The sequence below is a fragment of the Aedes albopictus genome, chromosome 3, assembly GCF_035046485.1.
Source record: "Aedes albopictus strain Foshan chromosome 3, AalbF5, whole genome shotgun sequence".
NCBI classification, from domain to species: Eukaryota; Metazoa; Arthropoda; class Insecta; order Diptera; family Culicidae; genus Aedes; species Aedes albopictus.
The window spans coordinates 448,624,792-448,638,643 of record NC_085138.1 but is presented as its reverse complement, the minus strand read 5'-3'; positions in this window follow the sequence as shown (position 1 = coordinate 448,638,643).

Genomic DNA, 13,852 nt, shown 5'->3' with positions numbered 1-13,852 from the left:
ACGTGCCTTTTCATGTGAACCAACATGCCTACCAATCTGGTAAGTCCACTGTGACTCTTTTACACAAGGTTGTTTACGATATCGAGAAAGCATTCGCTCAAAAGCAATCTTGTTTGGGTGTTTTCTTAGATATCGAGGGTGCCTTTGACAACGTGCCTTTCGATGCCATATTGGAAGCCGCACGGAGTCATGGTATATCTCCAATGATTTCCAATTGGATTCACCAAATGCTCAAAAACCGATATCTCTTCTCGACATTGCGTCTAGCAGGGATTAGGAAATTGAGTGTTTGTGGATGCCCCAAGGGGGAGTCTTATCACCGCTTTTGTGGAATCTCGTAGCAGATACGCTATTGAGGCAACTCAATAATAGCGGTTTTCCTACTTATGGTTTTGCCGACGACTACCTAACACTGTTAGTTGGTATGTGCATCAGCACCCTTTTCGACCTGATGCAAAACGCCCTTCAGGTAGTTGAGGGTTGGTGTCGCCAATATGGCCTTTCGGTTAATCCGAGTAAAACATCTATTGTTCTTTTCACGGAAAGGCGAAACCGTAATGGCGTTCGACCTTTGCGTCTCTTTGATTCTGAAATCGATGTGACTGAACAGGTAAAGTACATTGGAGTCATTCTTGATTCCAAGCTTTCCTGGACACCTCACATTGAGTTCAGAATCAAGAAAGCTTGTATGGCCTTCGGGCAATGCCGGCGTACTTTTGGTACAACTTGGGGTCTAAAACCCAAGTATATCAAATGGATTTACACAACTGTGGTTCGGCCAATATTGGCTTATGGATGTCTTGTGTGGTGGCAAAAGGGTGAAGTGAGAACGGTCCAATCAAAATTAGGCCATCTCCAAAGGATGTGCTTAATGGCGATGTCTGGAGCGTTCTCTTCAACTCCTACGGCAGCGCTAGAAGTTCTCTTTGACGTTGCCCCACTACACATTCATCTCAAACAAGAAGCCCTTTCTTGCACTTACCGGTTACGGGTACTCGGTCTACTAGAGGAAACTCCTGTGAACCACAGTTCAACACACACCTCGTTGTTTCCACTTTTGGTGAATTGGGACAAAATTGTCCTTGCTCCAAGTGATCTTACAATTGCTTGTAATTTTCCATATAGGACATTTTCCACGAAATTCCCTTCCCGGGCAGAGTGGACATCTGGTTATCTGGAAAGAAGTATTTCAGACGGCATCGTATGTTACGCTGATGGCTCCCTTCTCGAAGGTCGAGCAGGTGCTGGTGTTTATTCTCGTGAGCTAAGGCTGTATCAGTCTTATTCACTTGGTAGACACTGTACCGTTTTTCAGGCCGAAATCTTTGCTCTTATGTGCGGAGTGCAATCAGCACTTCAGCAGCACGTAATGGGCAAAGTAATATACTTCTGTTCAGATAGCCAGGCTGCTATTAAAGCAATTGCTTCGGCCAACTCCAGGTCGAAGATAGTTATCGCTTGTCGAACTCAAATCGAGGAGCTGAATTCAGCAAACGCTGTTCACCTTCTATGGGTACCTGGTCATTCTTCCATCGCTGGAAATGAATTGGCTGATGAGTTAGCTCGCTCTGGAGCATCACATGACTTCATTGGCCCTGAGCCAGCTATTCCGATATCGAAGTGTTGGATTAAGCTTCAGATTCACACCTGGGCTGTCACTCAACACAGACAATATTGGAATAGTTTGGAGTCATGTCGTCAAACCAAATTGTATAGTGCTGAGCCATCTCTACGGGTGGCGAAGTATCTAACTAATCTGTCTAAGCAGAATTGCAGCATGCTGGTCAAAGCATTGACTGGCCACTGCCGACTCAGCTATCACATGGCGAATATTCAGCAAGCTGATTCATTTGCCTGTGATAGCTGTGAATCCGATTATGGAACTTCGTATCATTTGATATGTAACTGTCCAGTTTTCGCGCAACTGCGTTTCCGAGTATTCGGTAAACACTTATTAAGTGAAACTGACTTCAGAAACCTGAATCTTCAGGATATTCTGTTGTTCTTAACCCGCTGTGGTAAAGAGCTATAGGCTCTCTTTCGCTTTATGCGTTATTACAGTGCCCTTTTCAGGGCGCTGTTTGAACCCATTGTGGTACGCTTGTGCGTTAGTACCCTCTTCCAGGGTATTTTTCCTATTTCCCTACCTGTCCCTATCCCCATCCAAATCCTTTTTCCTTCCTTTTCCCTCAGGTAGATGATGAAATAGGCTGTTATTTTGGCGATGGCACAAATGTCCCAAATGGAGGATAACGTGCCTCTGGAGCCGGCCTTCTGATACCCCAGATGATGGGTAGGAGAATGCGCAACGCGGTATCGGTAAATGAGGATCGAGAAAGCTCGCCTCGATGGATTATCGATTTCGCAAAGAAAGTCTGTCTGGATTCGGTCCAAGTACAAGCGAATATTCGTCGTTATTCACCCGAAAGGAATGTGATGGATTCACCCTTTTCGATGCTAGAATTCTCACTCGCGCTTCTGTCATGGAACAACTCTGCCCCAGGAATAGATAGATTAAAGTTCAACTTGCTCAAAAGCCTCTTAGACCTCGCGAAGAGGCGCTTGTTGAATTTGTTCAATCTATTCTTGAAAAGCAACACTGTTCCGGATGGCTAGAGACGAGTGAGGGTTATCGCCATTCAAAAGCCCAGGAAGCCCGCGTCGGATCACAACTCGTACCGTGCTGCTGCGGTGTTGTCGTGCTTATGGAAGCTGCTAGACAAGATGATTCTCCATCGGCTCGATACATGGGTTGAATCGAAAGGCCTTCTTTCAGATATTCAATTCGGTTTTCGCAGAGGCAAGGGAACGAGCGATTGTCTGGCGCTGCGTTCTACAGAAATTCAACTGGCCTACGCTCAAAAATACCAATTGGGTTCAGTATTTTTGGATATTAAGGGGGCTTTTGATGCAGTTTGCGTTGATGTGCTTTCAGACAAACTCCACGAGTGTGGGCTTTCTCCGAATTTAAACAAATATTTGTACAACTTGTTGTCTGAGAAGCACATGTTTGTATCTCATAGAACCTCGGCAACTTTACGAATTAGTTACATGGGTCTCCTCCAGGGCTCATGCTTAAGGCGAAACTGGAAGCATTTCCACGCTTTATGGTATTTGATTTTTTATTAAATAACGAAGCAATATTTTCAAAATCGGTTTTCGTACAAGGATGTATCAAGGCATCTTCTGATTTTTTTTTCGTAGTGGAAAATGTTTTTCGTTTTTGCAGAAACCATTTTTGAACGAAATTTCACAAAAAAATGGTTTTAGAAAAAATGGAAAACTTTTTCAACACCAAAAAAAATCAGAAGATGCCTTGATCCATCCTCTACACGTGTACGAAAACCGTTTGTTCGCGCAACACTACAATATTTACAATTACCCTACTACCCAAGTAACAAATTGACAACCTTTCAGCTTTCGTAGTATTTTATAAAGGTTTTATTATAGCAGAAAACATGCCACGTTGTGTAAAGAAAGCATTTAAATATACAAAATAACTACAGATAAAAAAATTACTTCTAATTGTTTTCACAACCTTCTGTAGCCAAAATTTAAAACCAAATATGACATGGTATTTAAAATAGGTTTATCATCGCATTCCGTTCCTCTAGAGAACCGTTCGTTTAAAACTATACACATGAACTTATGAATGCTGTGATATATTATTCTATAAATGTACTTTGTTATCATAAAAGACGCGAGTAAACCAAACGGTTTTATATGAGATCAAACGGCATTTAAACCAGCTGATCAGTGGCTGCCTACTGACCGAGCGCCATCATTGCTTTTAACCCATAATTCACATTCCGTAATGGCAATCTTGCAGTGGCCAGCAAGAATCAATGATTCGAACTATAGATAACAACGGATAGAAGTTTATCACGGCATTCTCCAGGCCATGGAAGTACAGCAGAACCACATACGAAATCATAAACGGGACACTTTACGAAGCACATCAGTGCCACATCAGCAGGACGGTTCATAGCCAGAATCGCTAGTCAACTTGAATGAAGAATTGGCGAACAACGCTCGTTTCTCAGTTACTTACCAGTCAGTTCTAAATAGTTTAATATGGTTGCCGATGGGAAAAAGCCATCGTACGTATTTTCTGCTGTTTTTAATCACTTCGATAAGAAAATAGTCACAGTACTTTCACTGCACTCGAATGGATGGCTCAAATGTAAACATCACATTCCAGCTGTCAATTTTGTAACAGGTTGCTGTTTAGTCTTCCTATAAGTAAAAAAAAATAACGGAACGGCTTTATATCAGCTTTTAACGTAACCATTTAGCATACAGGTTGTCATTACAAATGCAATCACTAGGCATTATGCGTTAAATAATGCTTTTATGAAAGCAAAGTGGAAATGATAGAAATTAGATATTTTTAGCGCCGACATATTGGATTGTTGAATTTTTCCAGTTCGATGATGATTTTCAAGCATATTTTTAGGTGACATTTGTACGTTATATTAACGATTTCGAAGAGGGCGCTTATTTTTTCGCATCTTCAATAGCGTATTCCACATTAAATTTCATCCGGCAATTGATTTGGCGGCACTATACGATAAATAATCAGCGTGCAAAATTTGCAAATTTGGAACGTATTATTTGCATCATTTCTCTGACAGTTTTGTTTATTCTTTCATGATGCATTTTTCAAGACGAAATATAATTTATAAATTCGGAATAGTTACGATGAATGTCATTATTAGTGGGGATAGCATTTATCTAGGTAGATTACTCTAGAGATAGTTACTACAAATGCTGGATTACTTTTGTTGAATACACTTCAAAACCTTTACCAGGATGGGCCAACTAGCAAGATTGTAATCTTCCGGAGGTTATGGTAGAAGCAATGCGGATAATGTTGCTTTGACTAGAGTTTTATTGAAGTAGGTTTATAATAATCTTCTAGTGTTTCATACTTGGGATGCCTCCGCCATGGCTGGACGGGAAATAACTGTCGTTTCATTTATTCAACCACAACGTAGGAAATATCCCTGGCCGGTGTGCCAACACCGTTTTTGAAAATATTACTTCGTATTTTTTTTTAAATCAAAAACTGAAAAAATGAGGAAATGCTTCCAGTTTCGCCTTAAGTCCCCTTCTTTACAATTTTACGTCAGAGATACCGACGAATGTCTCATGGAAAATTGCATGCTACGACAGCTTGCGGATGACGCCGTGGTTTCTATCACCGGACCAAAGGAGGAAGATCTGCAAGGACTATTGCAAGATACTCTGGACAATTTGTCTGCTTGGGCTGTAAAGTTGGGTATCGAATTCTCTCCGGAGAAAACTCAGTTAATCTCATATATCAGTTTTTGAAACGTGTTGATGTCAGAGTTTGATGTAGTACGTTCCTTGTTTTCTTTGTCCGTGTTTTGGTTTTGTTGTTCGCCCCTGTCTGTCGTCGTCCGCCTTCTGCTCTCTTCTTGTCGTTGTCTACCGATAAAGTCCTTTCTTTTTAGTTCCGTTACAGATCTGGACAATTTGTCCCATCAATGTTTTAGTATAAGTTAGCAAATAATTTAGTTCTTGTACCGACTTTTCGAACCCTCTAAGCAGAATACCCTCTTTGAATGAGTGTAATCACACAGTGGATAACTGACACTGAGGAAGATTACAAGTGGTAATCGAAATACGCGTATCTGTCAAAGGATAAGCAATTAGGGCGGAATTAAAAGGTACGAAACTGATTACACTCATTCGAAGGCCAAGGGGTGTTTACAGAGGGGAGCAAAGGAAGGCTACAGGTTCGTTTTTGGGCAGTGGTCACCAAATTGCGGCCCGCGGGCCGCATGCGGCCCTCGACCAGGTTTTGTGCGGCCCACAAGCTGATTTTGAAATGTATTAGGAAGTGGCCCACTCATAGATTCCATAATGAAAATCTGAAATTTCAATATATTTTAAAACTTTCATGAGAGTGAATATTAACTACTGATCATGGAGAGTTTTTCAAAAGAAATAAGATTTTTGAAAGTTTTACATACAGTAAAATACTAATTTTTCGAATTTTGTTCCAAAAACATTCGAAACTGTATGTTTCGCTTGAATAATGAGTTAAGGATAAATTTTACAGATTCTCTTCCATGGATTTTGGAGTTGTGGCAGAACTTGTCAGTAGTAATTTGTTTAATTTCAAGAAAATAAAATTAAAATAATGACCATTTTGTTTTTTATCGGTTAAAAAATTTCTTGTAATAGTTATAACCTAAAATTTCAACACTTCTACCAGGAGACTATTCAAAACCATTTTACAATTTTTGCCTGGGCAAGACTGGGTAAGATTCTCTCCATTCGCCTAGCAATAGTTTTGGAAATTCTTCTTAAAATATATATTCTATATAGGCTACAAATACTTACACACATTGTTCAGAAAATCATGTTTGCAGGTTTTTCTTCATTGGCTCTCTAAGAAATTACACAAGATAAACTTAAAGAATCATCAAGGATTTCCACAATAGTATCTCCAGGCAGTTTATGTGAATTTCTTCCGAGAACCCTGAAATTCCTACAAATAATTCTGAAATTTCTCAAAATTCACGAAGTTTCAAAAAACCTCACAGTTCCAAAATTGTTTTTAATAAAGGATTCGATATACTTTTTAGAAAATCCCTAAGCTGCAGAAAAAAACTCAGAAATGTTGCTTAGATCTTGTTCCTTGTACAGTATTTTCAAAAAATCGACAAATGGATTTTGTGTTGAATCTTGAAAATAGTTGAAAATAAACTCTTGAACGACTTGCGGCCCGCATTCTCTATTCAAAATTCAATTTTGGCCCGCAAAGACAGTTAGGCTGAGGATCACTGTTTTTGGGTGTTTCCGAAGGTCTCATGTGCGTTACATGGGGTCCGAGTGGGTCTTAAAGGGGCTTAGGAATCATTTCAGGAAGTATCAGAGGCTGATTTCAGAGGCGTTACGGAGGCGTGTTTAGGGGTTTTGGCTTAGGAGGATTTATTGGGCATTTCGGGATGTTTCAGACCATTTTCGGCGTGATTCAGATGCGTTACGGAAGCGTTACGGAGAAATTTTCGGAGTTTCTCAGGTGCGTTACATGGGGTCCAAGGGGGTTTAAGAGGGAGGCATTTCAAGATGTTTCAGAACATTTTCGGCGGGATGCAGAGTATAGACACTATAGATTCCATAGACTCGCGGAGACGTAGACAACTGTAGCCAAACGAACTGTCAGTTCGTGTAGCCAAACGAGCATGATGTCACGATTTCAATAGCGACTATGGATTGCGTGACGTCATATTTGCTCGGTACACTCTAAATTCTTGGTAAAACACACTACAATCGTATTGTTCAACCATGTCTCCGTGAGTCTATGGAATCTATAGTGTCTATAATGCAGAGGCATTACTTAAGCGTTACGAGGAGTTTTCGTGGGTTTCGGAGCCTCTCAGGTGCATTACATGGGGTTCGAGAGGGTCTAAGGGGGATTTTGAAGGCATTTCAGGACGTTCCAGAGTATTTTCTGTGGGATTAAGAGGCGTTACGAAAGCGTTACGGAGGAGTTTCGGCGGGTTTGGAGCCTCTTAGGTGCGTTACATGGGGTCCGAGGGGGTTCAAGGGGGATATTGATGGCACTTCAGGATGTTTCAGACCATTTTCGGCGTGATTAGGAGGCGTTACGAAAGCGTTACGGAGGAGTTTTTGGGGGGTTTGAAGCGTTTCAGGTGCGTTACATGGGGGTTTAAGGAGGATTTTGGAGGCATTTCAAAACGTTTCAGAGCATTTTCGGGGGATTCCGATAGGCGTTACGGATGCGTTACGGAGGAGTTCTCAAGGGTTTCGAAGCCTCTTAGGTGCGTTACATGGGGTCCCCGGGGAGTTTAAGAGGGATTTTAGAGGTATTTCAGGAAGGTTCAGAGCAGACTCTGAAATACCTTAAAACGCCCCTCAAACCTCTTGGGGAGCGTCCATAAATTACGTCACGCAAAAAATGACCATTTCCAACCCCCCCTCCCCCCTATGTCACACTTTTTGTATAAGACCTCGGAATTTTTTGTATGGGTTGTCACACTTTACTGAACCCCCCCTCCCCCTAACAGCGTGACGTAATTTATGGACGTTCCCTTGCAACGCCCTTCAAAGGCTCCTGAGATCCCTTGAATTGCCCCTAAAGCCCCTTGGAACGCCCCTGAAATCCACTTAATACTATTGAAATACCCCAGAATTCCCCGTAATCCCACGAAAACACCAAAAATCTTGACAGAACACCCTTAAAAGGTTCCTCAAATCCCCCCCAAAAAAAAAACTTAAAACGCCCCTGAAGTCTCTTGGAACCCCCTTTTTGGGCTCTCTGGGAACTTTCTGGAAACCCCCTTAGTCCCACCTCAACTGCCCAGGAGCAAGACCTGTTCTCACGAACTAGATTCTGTAATTAAAGCCCAAACTTAATTTATGCATAAATTTCCCTCTATTTAAGCCTTTTTTAATTTATGCACATTTTTAATTTATGCAGTCCCAGTTATGTGCATAAAAAGAGGTTCCAGTGTACTCCCTTTATCAGATCGTTTCGTGGAGTTGTCGTTGAGGTTCCTCATCCGCTGTGAGGTGCTGAATCCATTGGTAATTGAAAGCTTTGAGAAGCTGATCGAACGAATTCATCAAACAAAATTTATGATAGTGTACTACTCGTACATGACTCTGGAGGTTCACCCTTCATTGAATGTTCTCAACCGTGATTGCTTCCCAGACTTCTCCAATTCCACTATAGGTTTTGATCTGACCATGAAATCCGATCAGGAGCACATTCCAAAAATTTTTGCAAACAAGTTTGGCCAAGTCTGCTGCGACAGAAGGTTTTTCACTGACGGGTCAAAAACAAACGATTCCACTGGATTTGGTATATTTAATGAGCTTCATAGCGCCGCCCATAAACTTCAAAGTCCTTGCTCAGTATATGTCGCAGAATTGGCGGCTATACACTACGCATTTGAGCGAATCGCCTCTCTTCCCTCTGATCAATATTTCATTTTCAGTTCAATTGAGGCTATTCGCTCAATGAGGCCGGTAAAGCACTCCACGTATTTCCTAAGCGAAATACGATCATTTTTGAGTGCTCTATCGAATCAAGCATATATCATCCATCACCTTGGTTTGGATCCCTTCGCATTGCTCGAAGGTGGGCGCTATGAAAGGCGATATTTATGACCGTCATATCGTCTTCAATGTTTTTTTATTGCTCGTCCCAAGAAACAATCACTCATTTAACCAACATTGCAATGACATTTTTATTCCACATTTGATTGAATTACAGTTTAACATTATTTCATCACAGCTTGTAATCAGGCGTTGTTCAAACAAAAGTGGAGAAGTTATTCAGCAATCTTTTCTAAAAGCGCGATATAGGCTTTACAGTCGGAAGTAATCTGTGTTATATCAGCCTCATATTAAACTTGTATCCAGCTATAATAACGCACTGAGAAAACAAAAACAAATTTAAGTGCGAGGAACAATTATAGTCTAATCATGTTTATTTGTCGCATCTAAACACATTTGTAACACACAAGCTCTTCTAAAAATTTCTCAACTTGGGATTTGAACTCGTGATCTTCCAATCACCCGTCGCATGCCTTGCCAACTACGCCATCTTGGAATTGGTAAGTTGCTCGCTGAGAGTGAAACATCTTCACAAAGCTGTGAAAGATCAATATTCAGATCTATGGAACCTTGTAGATATTTATTTAAAAAAAGTTGTGAAGATGACTGTAACTTTGAAATTGCTACGAAAATTAGCAAATGTTTCGAACATTTTGCATTAGTGTGCAACAAACATCAATACATATTTAATAATGAGGAACGTTCTAGTACTGCTGTAATATATTTACTTTGACGTGTTGTTCAATCGAAAAGTGATATTCGAAAAAATAAATTATGAATCCGTTTATATAGCTTACTGTTAAACCATTATTGAACATTCCCAAAATAGCTGAAATTTTAAACATCAAAAGCATTTGTTCAACCTATGTAGACCACAATAATCAGCTATCGAAAACTGTGGAACATAAGCTTTTTTACGCGTAGAAAAAAGTTCTTCTTCAGCTTATATTAAAGCTACTAAGGGCAAATCGAACAAACAAAAATTGTTTACGTTTGCAGCAATAGTTCGACATGCATGCTTATTTATGACTTTGAATTGTTCTTTGGGGTCAGCATGCCTTAGTCAGTTGGCAACAAAAAATGGGATGCAGGAAAGGTGGGCAGGTGGTTACATTCAATTCTCCCACAGGTATCGAAGACGGCGTGGTTCAAGGGGTTGGATATGGGTCGACATTTTATCAAGATAATGTGTCGACTTATGTCCAATCACTACTCTCTGGGCTCGCATTTTTATCGAATAGGGCTCACAGATAGCAATCGTAGTGCAGGCTATCAAGATATCAACCATAAATGTCCCGAATACGGTATTGCCAGATCCGATTTATGTGCATCCCCCAGAGCCCGAGGGAAAACCAGAAAAGGAAGACATTAGAGATGTGTTGGGTAAATTTGATCTTGAGTATATGAAGCTTGTGTACGACTTCTTGAAGCAAGCTGAATTCTTCGTTTGATATCCCAGTCTTGTTGCTCCATTTGTCCACCTCGTGTCCCTTCGAAAATCGTCTGTATGTATCGTTACAGGTTGTTTGTCCACTCTACGTTTGACCAGCAGCAATATGCCTCACCAAGCTGTCACGTGTCAACGAAAAGCCCCATCACCCTATCCTTTCCTCAAATATATTTGTTCCCTCTAACCTCGACTAAACCACGAGTTTTTCGGTTCCCCAAAACTAACATAGTTTATAAGACAAAAACATGAAATTGTAAATAGTTTTAACTGAATTTGGCTCCGTTATGCCTGTTGGCGCATGAGCCTTAAATAAATGATTAATTAAAAAAAGGCATCAGCTTAGGAGGTTTTGGGCGAAAAAGTGCCGGTGAAAGCCTTAACAGCGAAGGCAAGTGTAAAAACCTGCATGTGATCAGCGATTAAGCAGCAGTGCGAAGTAGATGCACTAAGTGCATCGATTAGCATGCGAAAGAGACTCAAATAACTCAACGTACATATGTGCAGATGGGTAAATTATTGGTCAAATTGAGAAAAAATCCACATCTCAGGTGAGATTTGAACTCACGACCCTTATTCGCTAGACAAGTGCTTTACCAACTAAGCTACCGAGCCAATTATTGATCCGGCATTTTAGTTGTCATGAGGTAATCCAAATCTCATCAATCTAGGTATATCATCTTCCCCTAAACCGCAAATCTGTACATATGTACGTTGAGTTATTTAAAAATGCGAAAGGGTCCGGCAGGCACACATATCGCCACGATAAAGCTTGTTTTAGTTGAAAAAGGCTTCGAGTCCGGACGGTATCCCGAAAGTAGCCATCAAGACGGCCATCGAGGCTAGCCCTGACATGTTTAGAATGGCTATGCAGATGGGCCTTGACAGAGGCGAATTTCCGGAGAGCTGGAAAAGGCAAAGATTGGTTCTATTGCCCAAACCCGAGAAACCCTGGTGGCATACAGACCTATCTGCCTTCTGTCAATTATAGAGGAAATTTGAATGAACTATAATTGTCGTCTTCAATTTTGAAACCATGTTGCAGTTTTGGCTAACTTTGTGTTATATTAGAAAAATAATCTAATCGGCATAACTTTTTTCCATTTCAACAATTGTAGGTTAAGTCAAACGTTTCTTTAAAAATCATTACATAAGTCATCATGCTTAAAATTTTATTTCATTGAATCCAGGATATCCCTTTCGTGACGAACCAGCACAGTTGTGCTGTTGAGCAATAACAGGTTTGCATATTTTTTTTTTGTTTTTTTTTTTATGTGGTGTAAACTGTTTTAGTAATTCTTTCAAATGAGGGACAATAATTGTTGTTTTGTTGGGAAATCTTAGATTTCTGGAGAGTCAAAAGTTGATCCATTTGTATGGAGATATCCTCCATCCCGAAAGAGATATGTATATGCCACTGTTTGCGCATTTTTGCGCTAAGCGCGAAAAAAAAGTATTCTATCAGGTTACAATGGAGCCGGATGGTTGCGGAGGAAGCGATATTGTTTGAAGTTTATATTTTATCTTACCATAATTCAAATTGGCTTTAGAATTTTTGATGTAATCCTCATTCTAGCAAGAGGTTATCACTAAGTCACGTGGTCATAGGAGAGGGGGAGCGGAATGAGGAGGGGAGTGATAATGTGATCCATGGCCACAACTCTTACATTTTTATTTTATTTTATTTTATTTTTTAATATTATTTTATTTTTTGACTGAAAAACACAAGAAGGTGGGTGCTCCTGTAGCGGTCCTGCCGACCGAAGGAAGCATTTCCCTCCCTGTATCGAATAAATCTAAAGATCAATGATCACCATTGATCTAAGAAAGACCATTTATTTCCTCATGGTGCTCCACGCAATTAGTGGATTACATCACATGTGGATTTCACGGTCATGTTTATAGACCAACGCCGGTTAACCAAGAAATAAGCGATGCAAGCAGAGAGAATGCTTACTGCTTGTTGCTGGTTGACCTGGTGATATAACGTTCTCGCTCCAATGCCGGAGAAATGTTTTTTCTTTTAATTTTTGTTTGTCGCCCGGCAGCGCTGACTGAACCCCAACAAGGTCTCAGTCACGCGGCCGAACTAATGAAGCCAGAGTGGACGACGCCCGTTTTGGCTTTTCTCTTTTCTCTTATTTCTTTTCAGATCGGGAGAATGAGTTCTTGCGACGGCAAGTTAAAAGACCCGCGATTGACGCCGGGGCGGGGTGTTGTATTGTTGTGTGGATCGTCGGCTGCCCGGTTCGTCTGTTCGCGGTGACGGTTGTTGTGGGTTCGTTGGAGAAGTCCGGGTGTCCGTTTGTCGTCGGTGTCGACGACGTTAGTGTGCCGTGTGGTTGCGAGAAAGTGTTAGAAAGTAAGTCTAGAAGAAGAATAAACAGTAAGAAGTAATAATCGTAGAGTTAGTTTTTCCGAAAAAGGAAGAATAGAAAGAAAGCCAGTGCAGTGCCGTGACCACTTCGCGTCTACATTCTGGTGACAGCCACCACCTCCTCTACACTCCAGTTAAAAACAGTGAGCTGGAGAGGAGGGGAGTGATGACTAAGAATGATTGAATCGACCTCTGATCTGGTCAAGTTCAAAATATCTTTAATTCCGAGTATTGTAGCTATAGAATCGATTAAGTGGACACTATAAAGCTCTGCTTCCTTCGAATCTCTTGGAAATGGGTTTTTGTCCTATTATATCCAGAGGGATTTGAGTATTTCAAACATGTTTTGAATAACTACTTTTTTATGACTTTTCTATTGGTTATTCTCATGGCATAAAATTACTCTATAGTTTTATCCCGAAAAGGTGCGTGCGGTGTGTGAAGAAGAAAAGATTTCTAGATTTATCAGGTTAACCTCGTTCCTGTGATGTTCGTCTGGCTAACATGCCAATTCATGTCAACTCACATGCCTCAGGATATCCTCAGCGACACTTTTGCACAAAGTTGTATGCATTTTCAGGAAAGCTCCCGCTTAAACGTAGTATTTGCTTGGGTGGTTTCTTTAATATCATATTCAAAGTCACATGGCATCACATGCTACATACAATGTGCTATAGGCTTTCTTTACGCTTGGGCACTAATTAAACCTGTTGTGGTATGGGCTGTGACCTCTAGTTAAGCTTATACGTTAATTTCTCTTTTAGGGTACCCTTTCCTATTTCATCTCCTTTCTCCTTCCTAATCCGCATCCCTTGTTCCATTCTCCCTGAGCTAAAATATGAAATAGGCTTATACATATGACGGCATAAGTATCCCAAATGGAGGATAACGTACCCCTGGATCCAGCCTTC